The sequence below is a fragment of the Talpa europaea genome, assembly GCF_964194135.1.
Source record: "Talpa europaea genome assembly, chromosome: 8".
NCBI lineage: Eukaryota > Metazoa > Chordata > Mammalia > Eulipotyphla > Talpidae > Talpa > Talpa europaea.
In genome coordinates, this window is record NC_140075.1 from 80229160 (window position 1) to 80242005 (window position 12846).

A 12846-nucleotide genomic window follows, 5' to 3' on the forward strand; every position below is an offset into this window, starting at 1 on the left:
CATCAGTCTGCCTATTCTGTTCCCTGCTCTGGCTCTAGTGAATTCTCTCACCCTCCTGCGCTTCTGACTGTACCCAGTGCTTGTATAAATAAATAAACAAACAAACAAATAAATAAATAAATCTTTAAAAAAAATGAACTAATAAAGATTATGTACTTACATTTCTATGCAATAAAACAAGTTAATAAGGGTGAATTATGTGAATTATGTAGACAATGATTAGCACTATAAATTGTTATTGTTATTAATGTTATTTGTTTTTGTTGTTTGTTATTTGTTGAGTCAACAAATATTTGGGGGGGGAGGGTTTTTTTTTAAAGATTCATTCATTCATTCATTCATTCATTCAAGTACTGGGTACAGTCAGAAGCACGGGAGGGTGAGAGAATTCACTAGAGAGAGAGCAGGGAACAGAATAGGCAGACCTACGAAATTCACTGCTGAGGGGAGCAGCAGGCGCGGCAGGAGTGGTCTGCACACTATGTGGGACCCTTGCCTGCAGCCAGGGATCGAACTGGTGCTGCAGAGGCTGCAGGCAGCTTTGCAGCCCAGCGCTCAACCGTTGTGCCACCAGGGGAGGCCCAGAGTCAACAAAATTTTTAAAGTCTCATTACCTTTGTATATTCTAGATACAATTTCTTTATCAATATTTTGCAAAAATTCTATCCCACTCTGTTGCTTCTATTTTCATTTTCTCCCAGTACCTTTTGAATAACAAAAGTTTTGAATTTTGATGGTTTTATTTTTCATGTACCATGCATCTCATGACATATCTAAAAAATTTACTTGATTCCAAGATCTGTTTCCTTCAGAAGTTTTATTGATTTAAATCTTACATTGAGTATATAAGTAATTTTAATGAAATTTTTATATATACTGCTAGGTAAAGGTCTAAATTCATCTTTTCTCTTCTGAACATCCAATTAATCATTTCACTATCATTTAAATGGAATTCAATTAATGGAATTAAAATTAAATGGAATTAAAAAATTCTTGTATAGTCCAATGAATTAGCTTTGTTAACTTTGTCAAAAATTTATCATAAATATAATATAGATTAATTTATGGACTCAGTGGTTTCATTAAGTTATTTCTATTTTATGCTAGTATTAGTCATTAATTATATGTACTTTCAATTATAATTGAAGTTAAAAAGTGAAAGTTCTTCAACTTTTATTTTAAAATTTGGTTTATGTGAGGTCTTGTTCTTTTGCAAAAAAATTTTAGAATGAACTTGTCAATTTACATGTACACATGCAAGCCTGTTGTGATGTTGATAAGGATTGCATTGAATTATCTAAGTTGTTCAGTAGAATTGTCTTTTTAAGAATTTTAACAATATTAAACCTTCAAACCCATGAATATGAAATATTTTCCCATGCATTTAGATCTTCTTTTATTCCTTCTTTAATTTTCGGTGTAAAAATGACTTCTTTAGTTAAATTTATTTCTAAATATTTTATTCTTTTTAAACTATTATGAAAGGAATTACATTCTTAATTTCCTTTTAAATGTAGACATATAATTGATTTTTTTATATTGATCTATGTCTGGCAGCCTGTTGCAATTGCTTATGAGGTCTGATAGATTTCTTTCATGAATTCCTAGGAATCTTCCATATTCACAATCATATCATCTACAAAGATAGTTTTGATTCTTTCTCCCTGATCCAATGCCTTTTTTTTTTTTTTGGTATGACTTAACTAGGTGTAAAGAAATGGCAAGAATAGGCAATCTTGCCTTATTCCCAGTCTTAGAAAAAGGACTTTAATCTTTCATCAAGTCGATGTTTTCTTTAGATATCTATATGTGGACAAAAATACCCCATATATCCTCAGTTTGTTGAGAGGTGTTCTTTTCCATCACAAATGGATTTTAGATTTTGTCATATACTTTCTGATATCCACTGAGAACATCATTTGATTTTTTTCTTTGTTCTATTAGTGTGGTTTATTGTATTTATTTTTGAAACTTAAATTAACCTTGCATTCTTGTGATAAATTTCACTAGGTCATGGCATGTAGTCTTTATGTCTTTATGAGGATTTTATGTCTCTCTATATTTGTGGTTATACAGGTTTTTTTCTTACTTTTTTTTTTCTGGCTTTGATGGTGGATTAAAACCGGCCCAATAGAATGAATTGTAAAGTTTTCCTTTCCCTTGTGTTTTCTGAAAGAGTTTATGAGATATAGGTATTATTTCATGCTTAAATATTTGCTAGTATTAACAAGTGAATGCATCTGGGGCTGCATTTTGCTTTCTGTGAAGATAATTAACTACTAATTTAATTTATTCTGATTTAATCAGTTGTGATTTTATTTCAATGTTGGTCATAATTTCCAAGTCCTAAAGTTCAGGAAAATTTACTCAAAGCTCTATAAGTACAGAAAAACATTTCTAGTCACACACACAGCATAGTCACTGTGTAGATTTGGTAGGGAGAAGATTGTTAAGATAATATAAGAAGAAGTTAGTGATAAACTTGAAGTCATTTTATGGACTTTGGTTTTTACCCTAAACAAGACAAAAATTCATTGAAGGGTTTAAAGTGGTGGCATGACATGATCAGACTTAGTTCTTATAGGCTATATAAAGCTAACCCATATGTATTTTAAAAACAATTATTATCTGTTCATAAAGTGTATAAAAAGAATTTTTAAACAATTATTACAATGAAACACTTAGACTGCCAACATATTTACCAAATGTATTGCTCATCATCCATATGGGGTTTCTTTCCTATTCTATTTTTTTTATTTCCTTCTAGTAGACATATATCTTAGGCAGTTTATCTATTAAAATCGCTAAATGAAGAAACTGTCTTTGTGATTCAATCCTAAATCTGCTCTAGCTCTATCTGTCTTCCAGATACAGTTCAAGATTAGGGTTTCCATAAACACTGTCAAAAAATTCCTCTGACTTTATCATCTTACCATGTACTAGTAATTAATAAATATAAGTTTCATTATCTCCCTTAATGAATCAATGGCACACTGTTGTTGAATCCTATTACAATTTTAATTATCATTTGCTTCCTGTCTCTCAGTTGCATAAGATAGAACAAAAGCCAGCATATTCCTTCCCACCACTGTCGCTAATAATTGCACTGATATGTCATACTAGGGGCTGTTCATACTCTGCTTTCTAAGTGTTGGATTCTTCATTGACAGCTGTTAGGTAACCAATCTCCAGAATTCCATTTAAGAATCTGTTTAGAGCTTCATTTGGTTACCAGTACTCTTCAAATTGTTGTTGTTATTACAGACTCTGAATTAGAGTTGCATATTACATGTGAATACTTTTTGGGATACAATCTGTAGAGATAAGCAAGTCAGGATTAATCAGAGAGGGGAGCAGACCTGCAGTGCTTAATCTATTCATTAAAAAGATCATGTATGAACAATCAAGAGGTAAATCACCTCTATAAATACTCATGCTCCCTTGTACAGTTTCTGGACATTGACCTTTAGACCTTAAACATCCTTCCTATTGAATTCAGAGGAGTTACAGTATCATTCATTAGGAATTGCTCAATCGACAGGAAATTGGCTCATCTAAGTTACCATCTCCACCCAGGGATTTCAAAGTTAATGAGTGACTTACTAAAGAATATAAAGCTTTATCCTTTTTGCCTCAATTTGGGGTATCTCTGATATCCCACTTCCAAAGGTACAATTGCATGAAGTCTCAGTCACAACTATGTTGCAAGTTAGTTTTTTCCTTTGACCAATCTTGCATCTTCATTTATTTTAAGGTTTGTCTCCAAAGATCACTCAAAAATAAATCATCCCTCTAAAATTCTCTATCTCTGAATCTAAGTGAACAGGATCTAAAAAGTAAGTGTCACGTTTGAATAGATTTCAAGGTGAATCATCCTAAATATCTAAAGAGAAAAAGACAAAACAACAGTAGTCCTCAGCCTCTAGTATGTGAAATCTCTGGATTGATTTTCATTAATACAGGATGCTCCAGCCTACATCACTAGTTTTGTTTACACTCATCTTTCTTTTTCCTGTCTTAACATGCTTAATTTCCTTCTTACCTCAAGGATCATTCTTCATTTCTTTTTTTACCTTACACTTTAAAATTAGTGTATAGAAAGAAAATCAGGAAAGAAACCTTCAATTTTCTACCATTTTTTTTGTCATAGCATTATATATTTAAGGAATAATTCACTTCAATGATTTAGATCCTGGATATTAAGAAGAACAGTTATGTTTGTAATTGAGATCTATATTTAAAACATTTATGGGATAGTAAATCTTTAGAACTAGTTATCTCTTAGTGTAGATCATAATGCTCACTTAGAAACTCTTATGAACATGACATGAACAAGAGCCGTGATACTGTGGAGAAACAGTGAGTGTTCCTTCCATTCTCTTGATAATTCTCCTTATTATTTTAAATCCTTTGGTGCTATGACAGAGGTTAATTAGAAAGGGATTAGAAAATATACTGTACTATTGTTAGGGGAGTAATATCTACAAACTTCTGGGAATGTTCAAACCCCTGAGCTTGGCTTGAGGTTTTGCAGCAGGCTCACACAATGCTGACAGGCATCTTGAGGTCGATAAAGTCTTTTAATTTTCTATGCCAAATTGATTCTGGCCTCATGTAAGTTATCTCAGGACCTGAAGGAGGTTAGAGGTAGATGGCAGGTATTACGGTGTGTGGCAGGAAGGAAAACGGAAGGGGAGAGGAAAGGTTTTACAACCCTAATACACATCCTTGATTGCATTTAACAATTGCGAACTAACCACACGATATAATGTGCAAATCAATTCAAAATGAGATAAAAACAAAACAGAGACTATACATTCAATAAGCTCTCATTTTTTAGTTTTTTAATACAAAAAATTCTCTAGGCCACAGGTGTGAGTTTGTTATTATTAACAATAATTATGGTGTTTTGTTATATTTTTACAAAGGAAAAAAAATGCACAGGTTACCTCAAGGAGTGAAACAAGTCAAATCAATATAATTTTCTACTTGCTTGGCAGAAATTTCACTAACCTTAAGAAAGTTAACTATTTAGAAGGTTAATGTAAGGTCTTGTGCTATTTTAAAGAGTCATCACAGTAAAGTGGAAAAGGTTGATTAGGAATTGGGAGTCCTGTGTTTTAGTTTCTACTTTGTCACTAACTAGCTGTGTGACCTTGGGCAAATCACTTAACCCCTGAGATCTCTTGTTTTCTCATGTGTAAAATGAGGAGATTGAGTGACACGATCTCTAACAGGGTTCCACTGAATTTGCAACTAACTCAAAATACAGAGAATTTGATTGAAATAACTCCTACAGGACTACAGCACATAGGAACTAGTGTTAAAGAACAAAAATAGTTAAAGCAGATCCTTTATATTTGCATATCTCTTATCCTAATCTTTAATGTTCACCAAAGGTCATTCCTGGTAGTTGGTTCATAGAGGAACTTTCTGTAAAAATAAATAAAGCATTACTACTATTGAATGCTTTTATTAAATGCTTTTAGAAGTATATAGAAAAATATTCTGCAAATACTCTTTCATGTACATCTGTCTGACAAACTTAAGGTATATTCTTCCCATGTTGTTCTTATATTTCCTGTTTTCATTTCTGGTATCTCATTGATCAACTATGTGTTCCAACAGAGAAAAATGAGAAACACCCATATGTTGCTATCAGTACCTGACACAGGTAACTGAGTACAATGTCTGTCTCTATTTGAACCAAGAGAAGATATTTTTATATTTAATCTGCATTTAGGACCCTGGTTCGAAAATTCCTTTGTCCCACTATTATTAATAAGCAGAGAAACTTGGAAAAAGCAAATAATTTACTCCAAGTTACTTTTTCTATTCAAATGCAGGTCACCAAGAGAGGTCTAAAGCATCTTAAATTAGTGATGAAAAATTGGGTTCTCCATGTGCTACAGGAATATCTCCTCCTCTGGTGATGCAGGGATATTATGTGAGCAATCTGTGATTTCAGGGTATTATATCTACTGATTCATGTAATGGCTTAATTTAGGATTAAAGATTCTCTTGGTTCTATAGTTGCTAACACATTGTTTGCTTGTGGGAAATTTCTTTCTACTTGAATTACTTAACATCTTGTTTCATCTTAATCAGGACCATTACAATTTTTATTTGAATCATATATTTTTGGTTACTCCACTATAAGAAATGGTGTCTATTATATAGTCAAATGTTTCATCCCTTCAGAAATTGAATTTTTAAAAATACGTTTTTTATTATAATGTAGAATGGATTTTCCTCAATTGTCAGGGTTTATTTTTTCCCTAAAGCTTAACTTTACCAAGTAACTGGCAAAGCAATTCAATGACAAAATGTTAGCCTTGAGCTAAGCTGTCAAACTAGTCATTAGAAAAAAGACACAGAAGAATGAAGAGGGAAAATTACATGTATTACCCAAAACTTTAATGTAAGGATATGTAGAAGAGGAGAAAATTTAAAATAAAAACATTCTTATTGAAATTTTTTATTTATTGTCATAGTAGACATTTAAAGTAAATTAATATTAATTAATGAAGAATTTTACATATTATAAAGACCTTCAGGGGAAAATTTAAAAAGGACATGCAAGAGCAGTGCATGAAAGAAGAAATTCAAATAACAAACATATGAATACATTTTGAAGTTCATTAATAAACCAAGAAATAAAAATGTTAATGAGTCACAACTCTAATGATCAAATTATGAAAACTTTTGTAAGTGACAACAATGTTGACCATGATAGAAGAAAGTGGAAAATTATACATTGCCGATTGCAAAATAAAGTAGTGTAAACTCTCTGTAACATAGCTTGACATAAATACCAAAAGCTTTAAAATGGCTCCATATATCACTTCTCCTTCTGAAAATTTACCTAAAGGATTACTATAGAAGTCAGCAAAGATTTAGTTTCAAGGAAGCTTATTATAAATAAAAAATAAAATGTAGGAAAAATAACTTTATGTGCCAAAAATGATGGTGACTACTCTGTAATGTATATACAATATGTATTCATATTTCATATTTCAAATATATACATTCATGTCTCACAAAAACCATTAAAACCATAATAATATATTCATAAACATAGGAAGATATATATAATACAATCAGAGCAACATGGTTATAAGTTTACAGAGTAGAATTCAGGTCTAATTTATTTTTGTATATTCTAGTATCTAGCAGAATGCTTTCCAGAAAGTGTAGAACATATGTTTGTTGAATGAATGGGTGAATATAACATTTAAATGTATTCTTAGCTATTTATATAGTGCATGTCAAAGCAGTGTTATAACAGTAAATGTCATAGTATAGAAATTCCTTTGAAGTTATATGTATTTGTTAAATTTCTTGAATTATGTCAGGAAACTACACTAAGGATACTAAAGAGTATTATTTTTGAAGTCAATTTGAATCCTATTTGCTCAGCTTTTATTTATAAAATACTGTCATGTGCCACATAATGTAATTTCGACCAATGAGGAATGGTCTGTATGCTGATGATCCCAAATTCTGTCTAGTCCCATCACAGCCATTGAAATGTCCTTGTGTTTTAAGGCTGGCGGCCATCTCATACAGCTTGTGTTTACCACATCTCTTGACAGCATCATTTTCTTTTGTTTTAATCTGTGTTGTTTTGTTCATCAATGTTCTGACATGCAAAATTCATTAATAAGGTTGCCAGTAAGTGGCCACATTGAGTGATTGACCTGGAAATGCAATTAAAAGTGAGTCATGATACAAAAGTAGAAATACACTGTTGTTGCTCACTGGTCAGGCATGTTCTACTCCACCAAAATTAAAATCTTAAATAACAAGAACAAAGTGATGGAAAATTTTAAATGCTATGCTTCATTGAATGCTAGAAGATTAATGAAAATTTGAGAAGGATTTATGTCAGATAAGTAGAGATTTCTAGTGACCTTGATTGAAGCATGTTCACCTTCAAACTATGACAATCACAAAAAGTTTGGGATATTGGAAGAAATGGTTCAAAATATGGAGTTGAATTTTACTGCTAGTTCTGAGTAACTTAAGCATTTCAGGAATCATTATTTAGTGCATATTATGAAAGTAAATGATGAGTGTTTGAGTATTGATATAAAGGCAGCAGAAAAACTTTTGGAAACTACCTAAGTTAATTAATTCCTAGAGTGAATCTTCAGTATGAATGAAACCTCCCTATTCTACAAATGAATGTCTTTAATAACTTTCTTCCTTAAGGAGGGCAGGTCACTGTTGAGTTTTGTGGCTCTAAGGACACTAACAGTCTTGCTTGGAGTCCATTTATATAGGGCACACAAGAAAACCCTTTCTGATCTGTCAAATGAGAACCCCAATATCTTCAAGCAAATCAGTAAGAACACATAGCCAATGTACTACAGGACATTGGATGATCCAAATCCTTCTAAATGCTAGGCCAGTGAAATGTAGAAGTACTCTTTGTAAATCAATATCTCTTTCAAGATCTTGCTTATTGTTGATAGTGCTCCTAAACATCTTTTATTTGGTGATCTTCATTCATCCCAACATCAAAATGATGTTCTCACTTTAAATACTACCTCTTTAATCTAGCCAAGTAATCATGCAATTAAAGCAACATTGAAGGCCTACCTAAGGAGGACCTTTGCTTAAGTTATTACTGCAATATTTTTATTTTTTATCATCTTATTGAGGTAAAGTAGGTTTGCAACAATATATTTGCTCTGGGGGTTATAGGTTTAAAACTTTTTAAATGTATAATTTGATACCCTGCCCACTACCAGTGTCCCAATAATCCTCCATAATTAAAACTTAAATTTTTTGTGGTACTTTAGAATTCACCATTAGCCATTATAAAATAAAGATTTAAAGTAGTTCGAGAAAATTGCAAAAGATCTTTTTGTTTAATACAAAAAAATACTATCTCCATAATAACAATTTCCTTCTCATTTTCTTAGTTTTCTTAATTTCAGTCACAACATTGGATATAAGAATAAGAGCGTAAATAAATTTACAAATCTAAGAAAATAATTTTGAACCTAGAATCTAAACTTAACTGAAGTATCATTAAAGTGAAAACATCTAAAACTACTTGAAAGTCACCATAATCTTCAATGTATAGTCCCTATATTTGATAAACACCAATATGGGTAAATAATCAATGCCATTGCCATACTTGGACTCTCAAAGATAGAAATTCTGAGCTGAATCTGCCCCAATTAATAAGAAATTAGTATTAGTATTTCCCTAATCTCTGTAAGTGTCTAGTCATATAGGATGATCTATCCCATGTGCTAAGGGAGCAAATTTCATTGATGGCCACAGAAGGTAGGAATCCTGTGTCATTGGTCAAATGTTTTGATAGAAGGAGAAGGTCCCTGTGAGTGTCAGTTAGAAAGGTAGATGCAGCATATATCCTTCTGTGTCATATTTACTTGACAGGAAATGAGGCATTTCCAAAAATGGGTTGGGGAACTGAGAGTGATAGGTGGAAAAAGAGGTATTCTGTCTCCAAATTGGTTTCCTTGCAGTGACCTCTGAAATATGTCTATAGTGAAATAGTTACTGCTCTCAACATTATTCCAAGCTGAGCCCCAAACCCTAATACATAAAGGAAATAACATTTTGTTATAGTCACTCCTCTGGACAGTGTTGTTGCTTCAACTATTGAAACCAGTGCAGCATCAACCATAGAAGACAGTCCAATAGTTCAAATCACTATGATACCACTGTGTTACTCTGCCATTTCTCCTATTGAGCACTGTTAGTTATTTTTAGGAAGTATTTTCCTGAGGTGTAAGGGAAAATGTCCCTTCCTTCTTTGTTTCATCACCTCAGATCATCCAATTTGGACGTTATTTGCAATTGCAATGTAATGTGACTTTGTACTTGTTCACAAAGTCATCTCCCTTGGGGTATTGGTCTGAATGCAGGATGGATAGAAGTAGGCAGGTGCAAAACTGGGATCCCAATGTTTCCCTGAAACCTTATTTCAAAGTCCATTTATGGCCCATTTTCTACCACTCTCATCTAAAATTATTTCTCAGGGACCCAATTGCCCTTTCAGTAATCACTTCTTGGCTAGGACCCCTCAGTCCCCTTCTGTGATTGTGATTGTTTCCCATATCTGTTCCTGGCTTTGTTGTAGAACCACACAGCTGACATTACAGCCTGCCACAGTAAGACTCTCTCTCTTCCTTTTAAATACCTAAGTATTTTATTTTTCCTGAAGTATCCACTGTTCTTTGAACTCAAATATAGCATTAGTTAGCAGTTACAAGTAGAAAAGGGAAGAAGTAAATGTTCTACCTTTCCTTGTTAACTTCTTTATGTGTAAAGAAATTGGCTGAAAGTTGGTAAGATGAACTTCTTTGTACTCAATTCCCTCTACTTATTCAAATGTTAGTGTATGCCAACTTTTAATTCTAACCAAATGATGGAAAGTGATAACTCATTGTTCTGCCTTCTGAAGCAAAAAATCTAGTTTGCTGCATGTTTACAAAATTACATAAGACAGAATTTTCATTACAAAAGTCTCAGAGACAGTTGGTAAAGTGTACTTAGTTTAAAAATGAAAAAAGCATGAGGAAATACATGTCCTATAATAATGGTTTACTAAAGGTCATGTTAGCTTATAAAATTGTGACAAGAAATAAAGCTTCTATATTCTATAGCAAAAAATGTTCCCTTTTTATTCAAAATTTGAAAAATATTTAAGTATATCTTAAGAATTACATTTAACATGTTATATTTTCATGCAGAATATTTCTAATGTGGCTAAGAATCATGTTGATTTTTGGAGTACAATTAGTCCATTTCAGATTAAACTAAGAAAGTTTTGCTATAATACTTGACTAAAGTCTCATTTTTAAAAGTATTATTTCCAAATCATAATGAAACTATGTATGTACATACATATGTACATTCATATACACCGCGTATGTGTGGATATATTTTTTAATTTGTAAAATTAGTGAAAAGCCTATATGTGCTTTTAGCACCAGAGAAAAAAGCAGCAAATATTGGAATAGATAGAGGAGGTTGCTTACATTTTATGATTGAAACAGAATACAAAGGCTTCTGGCCTGAACAAAAATATCTCCTATATTGACCCGCCATGTATCATTAGTCACAACTTAAGTTACTATCCACTGTAAGCCCTTGTTAAATATAATCATATTACCCAGGAGTACATAATATGTGCCATTATCCAACTCTCTTACCACCCAGCATCACATTACAACAACTTGACACCAAGAGAAGGGTGTTTTGTTTTTTTACAGGAATATAAAAGTTGTGAAACATCCACAATGTAGGATGTAAACAAGGGAGACCAATTAGCTGTAAGCAAGGGAGACCAATTAGAATGCTGCCTGGAGGGGTTGAAATGCGGAGAGTGAAGCTGGTGCTGACAGAAGGATGCAGTCTGAAAGGAACACTAAAATCAAACTGCTATGCAGATTTGCTAACGGCAAACCCATTGAAAACAACTGAACAATAAGTTGACAATAGTCCTTGCAAAGGCATCTATTTAACAATAAAAAATATGTAAAACATTCTTAAAGGAAATGTGAATGACAACAATCGTTGACACTTGTGTTTAATGTTAGAGTGAAGCTTTCACAATAGGAAGGAATCCCATGCTCCATAATGATTATTAACAAAATACACAGACAGATGTTTCCAAAAGTCACCCTGATTCTTAAGTGCTAACAATTACATAGTAGTAAAACTTGTTAGTAGAATACCAAATCTCAACCAATTTTGGACCTCGTAGAGGAGACAGAATAGTAGAAATGGGTTGGGGACACATTTACTTTGAGGAATACTGCCCTGGAATATTTGTATTTTAAGTCTTGTGAAAATAAGTCTCAATAAAATAATCTCATTTCTCAAAAATATAGAAATAATTATTATCTAAAGTTTTTTTGGGAAAGTTCCTATTAATATAAATATGTTTAAAATCAGTGACATCACTGCAGATCAGAGGAAAATATGTCATAGAATTAATTCTGGGATGAAATTTTTTTATGTAATTCCAAAAATGGCATCATAAGAACTCTTACTAATCAGTCATAGTTTAACAATACTACTGAATTTCACATTTTCCTAACATGAAAATTATTTTCTTGTGACTTTATTCTTTGGCGATTATGCAGTTTTATCATTGAAGAAAAATTTCAAGTACTTTATGAGGATGCCAGTTTGTATGTTAAACATTAATAAAACATTTAAGCCATAGAAACAAGGAAAGTAGTATGAGATATGAGGAAAGAGTATATCAGATCTCCTCTTGAAATTAAAATATTATGCATTTTCTTATGTTCAGGTTTAGGTTAGCTAAACTCTTCCTGGCTTAGGGGTGCCCATGAGAGTATGTCCTTAGGCAGAGGACACTCCAGAAGCAATCCTACAACTTTGGAAACAACTTGCAAATATAGTAACTATTTTCTCTTCTAGCAAAGGTCAAAATACTACTATTTACCAGGGACAGTTACCAAAAATGACCACCTTGCTATTTACTGGTCTTGACTTCTTTCTCCATTTTTCCAAAGGTAAAGTTTATAAAACAGAGAAGATTTCAATTGAGAGTGAGTTCAATTTGATTTCCCCTTCAGGACACTTCCTCTTTTCTCTGCATACTGTATGAAAAGTAGAGCAAACTAGTTTTGCAATCTCCAAAGTAATTTATTTCCATATACCTTTAAATTATTAATGTATTTTAATAGTATTTTCCTAAAATTTAAGACCTTTTAAGCTGCAAATCCTCCATTTTTTTTCACTGAAGAAGTAAGTTATTTATTGAGATATTCCAATCTCTCACTTTCTGCAGAGGGATTTAGCAGAATTGTGCAGAGTGATGCGTAGTGGCAT